The sequence below is a fragment of the Phyllobates terribilis genome, unplaced genomic scaffold, assembly GCF_046119375.1.
Source record: "Phyllobates terribilis strain yellow unplaced genomic scaffold, ASM4611937v1 Scaffold_12__6_contigs__length_324123572, whole genome shotgun sequence".
Taxonomy (NCBI): domain Eukaryota; kingdom Metazoa; phylum Chordata; class Amphibia; order Anura; family Dendrobatidae; genus Phyllobates; species Phyllobates terribilis.
This window is the reverse complement of record NW_027362772.1, coordinates 9085107-9091227: the sequence shown is the minus strand read 5'-3', so window position 1 is coordinate 9091227 and position 6121 is coordinate 9085107. Positions and strand designations below refer to the sequence as shown.

The window sequence follows — 6121 nt, the reverse complement described above, 5'->3', positions numbered from 1 at the left end:
GTGTACGAGGTGTACGGAGCGGAGCCACGCGTGTACGAGGTGTACGGAGCGGAGCCACGCGTGTGTAATAGGGGTACGGAGCAGAGCCGCGCGTGTACGAGGCGTACGGAGCGGAGCCACGTATGTACGGGATGTACGGAGCGGAGCCGCGAATGTACGAGGTGTACGAAGCAGAGCCGCGTGTGTACAAGGTGTACTGAGTGTAGCCACACATATACGAGGCGTACAGAACAGAACCACCCGTGTACGAAGTGTACGGAGCATAGCAGTGCGTGTACGAGGTGTACGGAGCGGACCCGTGTGTGTATGAGGTGTACGGAGCTATCTGTCTATCACCCTACACATGCCCTCCATTCCTCCATAATCCAAATCTCGCACAGCAGTCTTAAATACTTCTCCCGTGCTGCGCCTGTTCTCTGGAATGCACTGCCCCAGACAATCTGACTGATACCTAGCCCCCACATTTTTAGGCAAGCTTTAACCCCTTTCTGATGTGGGGCGTAATAATACGTACCTGGGCGTTATTGATCAGGTACGTATTATTATGCCCCGGCGATCGCCCGCTGTGCGGGATCGATTGCCGCCGGGTATCAGCTGATTGTGACAGCTGACTCCCGTTACTATGTTTCAGGAGCTGTCCCGCACCGCTCCCGGAACATTAACCTGGAAATGCTGCGATCGAAGTAGATTGCAGCATATCCGGAGTAGGTAGAGGTAAGAGCGCCCCTCTTACCTTGGATCGGAGACCCCGTGCCATGATGACCCGATGTCATCATGACGACATCCGGGTCACCAGGCATCAGGAAGTTAGATAGATCATCTAAATCCTGTATTTTTTTTTTCCTCAGTCAGACTGTCCAAATACGCGTCTTACTAACCTTTTGGTATTTCCCCCCCCCAAACAAAAAAAATTGAGTGTGTCTGTGACTGGTCAGACACCAATATATCTTTTATTTAAAAGAGTCTGGTGTAGGCCAGAAAAATAAAACTATGAATTAATACATGTGGAATTATATACTTAACAAAAAAGTGTGAAACAACTGAAAATATGTCTTATATTCTAGATTCTTCAAAGTATGGCAAGAAAAAAGCAGCTGAGTAAAGAAAAACGAGTGGTCATCATTACTTTAAGAAATGAAGGTCAGTCAGTCCGAAAAATTGGGAAAACTTTGAAATGGTCCCCAAGTACAGTTGCAAAAACCATCAAGCGCTACAAAGAAAACTGGCACACATGAGGACCGCCCCAGGAAAGGAAGACCAAGAGTCACCTCTGCTTCTGAGGATAAGTTTATCTGAGTCACCAGCCTCAGAAATCGCAGGTTAACAGCAGCTTAGATTAGAGACCAGGTCAATGACACACAGAGTTCTAGCAGCAGACACATCTCTTCAACAACTGTTAAGAGGAGACTTTGTGCAGCAGGCCTTCATGGTAAAATAGCTGCTAGGAAACCACTGCTAAGGACAGGCAACAAGCAGAAGAGACTTGTTTGGGCTAAAGAACACAAGGAATGGACATTAGACCAGTGGAAATCTGTGCTTTGGTCTGATGAGTCCAAATTTGAGATCTTTGGTTTCAACGACAGTGTCTTTGTGAGACGCAGAAAAGGTGAACGGATGGACTCTACATGCCTGGTTCCCACCGTGAAGCATGGAGGAGGAGGTGTGATGGTGTGGGGGTGCTTTGCTGGTGACACTGTTGGTGATTTATTCAAAATTGAAGGCATACTGAATCAGCATGGCTACCACAGCATCTTGCAGCGGCATACTATTCCATCCGGTTTGCGTTTAGTTGGACCATCATTTATTTTTCAACAGGACAATGACCCCAAACACACCTCCAGGCTGTGTAAGGGCTATTTGACCAAGAAGGAGAGTGATGGGGTGCTACGCCAGATGACCTGGCCTCCACAGTCACTGGACCTGGACCCAGTCGAGATGGTTTGGGGTGAGCTGGACCGCAGAGTGAAGGAAAAAGGACCAACAAGTGCTAAGCATCTCTGGGAACTCCTTCAAGATTGTTGGAAGACCATTTCCAGTGACTACCTCTTGAAGCTCATCAAGAGAATGCCAAGAGTGTGCAAGCAGTCATCAAAGCAAAAGGTGGCTACTTTGAAGAACCTAGAATATAAGACATATATGTGCGTGCAAGGCAATCCCCTGTCCATACTGCATGCAAAGATGCCCCCTCCTCTCAGTCTTCACTTGTTATGGCAGTTTCTCAAGAAACAGCATCAACGTCCACGTCCCACCGCAGCGTTCAATTGTCCATATCCCAGAGCTTTGAACGAAAGCGCAAATTCGCAGCCGACTCCCCACAGACCACAGTCTTAAATTCGCACATTTCACGACTGCTTGCGTTGGAAATGCTGCCTTTTAGGCTGGTGGAGACGGAGTCCTTCCGCAACCTTATGGCGGTGGCCGTCCCTCGGTACTCGGTCCCCAGCCGACACTATTTTGCCCGGTGTGCCATCCCCGCACTACACAAGCACGTGTCCCAAAACATCTGCCGTGCCCTCAACAACGCAGTCACTGGGAGAGTCAACCTGACAACGGACACGTGGACAAGTGCTTGTGGCCAGGGATGGTACATCTCCCTGACGGCACACTGGGTAAACATAGTGGAAGCCGGGACCCAGTTGGACCTTGGGATGGAACACATCCTCCCCACACCGAGGATTGTGGGCCCTATGTCAGTCAGAGTTGCCCCCACAGTGTACAGCTCCTGCGCATCATCCTCCTCCTCCTCCTCATGTTCAGCCTCCATCTCAGATATCACCACATCAGTTACAAGCTGGAAGCACTGCAGTACTGCCTCAGCCAAGCGGCAACAGGCTGTGCTGAAACTCATAAGCTTAAGTGATAAACCTCACACTGCTTGTGAGTTGTGGACAGCTGTGAAAGAGCAGGCAGATCTGTTGCTGAGACCGCTGAACATACATCCAGGCATGGTCGTGTGTGACAATGGCCGTAACCTGGTGGTGGCTCTGAGGCGAAGCGAGATCACACACGTACCATGCCTGGCTCATGTGCTTAACCCCGTGGTTCAGCGGTTTCTTAAATCGTACCCCAAGTTGCCAGATCTGCTCGTCAAAGTACGCCGCCTGTCAGATCATTTTCGCAAGTCGGCTACAGCTTCTGCCGCCCTTGCTGTGTTGCAGAAGCGTTTGCAGCTTCCGTCACACCAACTGGTGTGTGATGTCCCCACATGTTGGAACTCTACCCTCCACATGTTGCAAAGGATTTGTGAGCAGAAGAGAGCAGTTGTGGAGTACCAGCTGCAACAAGGCCATAGATATTCAGGTCAGACTCCACACATAAGACCTCAGGAGTAGACCTGGATGTCTGACATGTGTACCATCTTGACAAAAATCATTAGCATCAGCATCCCACTTGTCTGTCTTTTGCAATGCTTTCTGCAGAGAATTAAAGAGGAGGCATTGCAGCCAGAGTATGATGAGATGGATCAAGAAGCCGTAGCGGGCGATTACACACAACCCAGCCTCATCTCATCCCAAAGTGCTTTGGGGGACAATGAGGGAGAGGAGGAGGAGGAGGAAGAACAGGAGCTGGTATCATGCGCTGTAGACGGTAGTACCTGTACAACTGTCATACCGTCGGTTCAGCGTGGGTGGCCTGAGGACAGGGGGGAGGAGGAGGAGAGCAGGGTCAGTCGTCATCTTGGTGAGGACATGGAAGTCTTGCCCGTTACCAGTCTGGCACGCATGGCTGACTTTATGTTACGTTGCCTTAACCGTGACCCTCGCGTTGTCAAAATGTTGAGTGACAGTCATTACTGGTTGGTGACACTTTTAGACCCCCTCTACAAGGAGAACTTTCACTCTCTTATTCCTGAGGTGGAGAGGTCTACAAAAATGGGGCAGTACCAGAAGGCCCTTACTGCAGAACTGTTAAAAAAATTCCCATCTGAACACGCTAGCGGCAGAGGTCACAGTTCGTTGCCCAACCAAGACGTACAGGTGAGAGAGACGCAACTCTAGTCCAGCAGAGGCAGGGGAACACTGTCAACATTCTGGGACAGTTTTCTGAGACCCGCCCAGCTTACAGGCCCTGAGGCGCGGGGTACTCTCACAAGGAGTGGAAAGTTTCTAAAGATGATGAGGAAGTACCTTGCCGACCGTACCAGCGTCCTCCGTGATTCCTCTGTGCCTTTTAATTATTGGGTATCCAAGCTGGACACTTGGAATGAACTCGCTCTGTACGCCTTGGAGGTCCTGGCCTGCCCTGCCGCTAGCGTGTTATCGGAGCGTGTTTTTAGTGCCGCTAGGGGAATTATAACTGATAAGCGCACTTGCCCGTCAACTGACAATGCTGACAAGCTGACCCTTATCAAAATGAACAAGGGCTGGATTGGGCCAGACTTCTCATCACCACCAAGTGACAGCAGAATAACATAAAGTCAAATCCACTGTGTTATTTCGGGATGTGTATTCCCATGCACCGCTTCACACCCACACATGGGTATACGCTTCCTCATTTCGGCTGTATTTTGCTCTTCTCCTTATCCTCAGCCTCCATCACCACTATACCACAAGGGTGACCGTGGTCCGTGTTGCCAGCATTGCAAGTTCCTCCATCCTAATTTTTGGCAGCTTTTGCTTGGAAGGCATAGGCAAAGACTATGGGAGACCCTCTCCCCAATAATGGGAATAATGTTTTTAATATGCTGTACTGCATGGCTCTTGTAAGAGGCATTGCAAGTTCCTCCGTCCTAATTTTTGGCAGCTTTTGCTTGGAAAGCATAGACTAAGACTATGGGAGACCCACTCACCAATAATAGGAATGTTTTTAATATGGTGTACTGCAAGGCTCTTGTAAGGGGCATTGCAAGTTCCTCCGTCCTAATTTTTGGCAGCTTTTGCTTGGAAGGCATAGGCAAAGACTATGGGAGACCCACTCCCCAATAATGGGAATAATGTTTTAAATATGCTGTACTGCTTGGCTCTTGTAAGAGGCATTGCAAGTTCCTCCGTCCTAATTTTTGGCAGCTTTTGCTTGGAAGGCATAGGCAAAGACTATGGGAAACCCACTCCCCAATAATGGGAATAATGTTTGTAATATGCTGTACTGTGTGGCTCTTGTAAGGGGCATTGCAAGTTCCTCCGTCCTAATTTTTGGCAGCTTTTGCTTGGAAGGCATAGGCAAAGACTATGGGAGACCCACTCCCCAATAATGGGAATAATGTTTTTAATATGCTGTACTGCATGGCTCTTGTAAGGGGCAATAAAATCGTCATGTTAAGCTACTGTGACCTCCACGTCTCTTCCAAGGGTCATTGATATTGTCTTTTTATTCCACTGGGACCTCCACGTCTTTTCCAAGGGGCATTGATATTGTCATTTTATTCCACTGCGACCTCCACCACTCTTCCAAGGGGCATTAAAACCGTCTTGTTAAGCTACTGTGACCTCCACGTCTCTTCCACGGGGCATTGATATTGTCTTTTTATTCCACTGTAACCTCCACCACTCTTCCAAGGGGCATTAAAACCGTCTTGTTAAGCTACTGTGACCTCCACATCTCTTCCAAGGGACATTAAAACCGTCTTTGTTAAACCACTCTGAACTCCACAGCTCTTCCAAGGGGCATCAAAACCGTCTTGTTAAGCTACTGTGACCTCCGCGTCTCTTCCAAGGGGCATTAAAACCGTCTTGTTAAACCACTCTGAACTCCACAGCTCTTCCATGGGGCATTGAAATGTTGTTTTTAATTACCTCTAATCTCTGACCTCCATGTCACTACCAAGGGGCATTGGAGTGCCTCGAAATTTTTGGCAGGCATTGCACTCACTGTATGCCCTTTAACTGTGTAGCTGAACCTCTCCTTTTGGTACAGAAACATATCCTACCAGACATGTGTGGTTGACTGGCCTGATATTGATGTGAATGGTCCCTGTTCCTCCTGCTCTTTCTCCTTTGCCACCACCGCATCCATCATTTATCACCTGAAGCTTTGTTTTAACGGGAGCCATAGAACTGGGATAGTGGCAGGAAAACATCCAGCAATCCTCAGAGGAGGTAGGATATGCGCCAAAACGCTGACCACCTCAGTCCTAGCCGCTACTACATACATGCGCTTGCATTCCAAGGAACAGAAAGTTAAG

At 48.8% G+C, this 6121-nt stretch overlaps 1 protein-coding gene across 1 annotated transcript in view; it reads right to left on the bottom strand.

Annotated features, from left to right (window-relative positions):
• The window catches only part of LOC141171872 (uncharacterized), a 400751-nt gene that overhangs the window by 46961 nt on the left and 347669 nt on the right, over positions 1-6121 (bottom strand). The gene's annotated exons all lie outside the window — the stretch shown is intronic.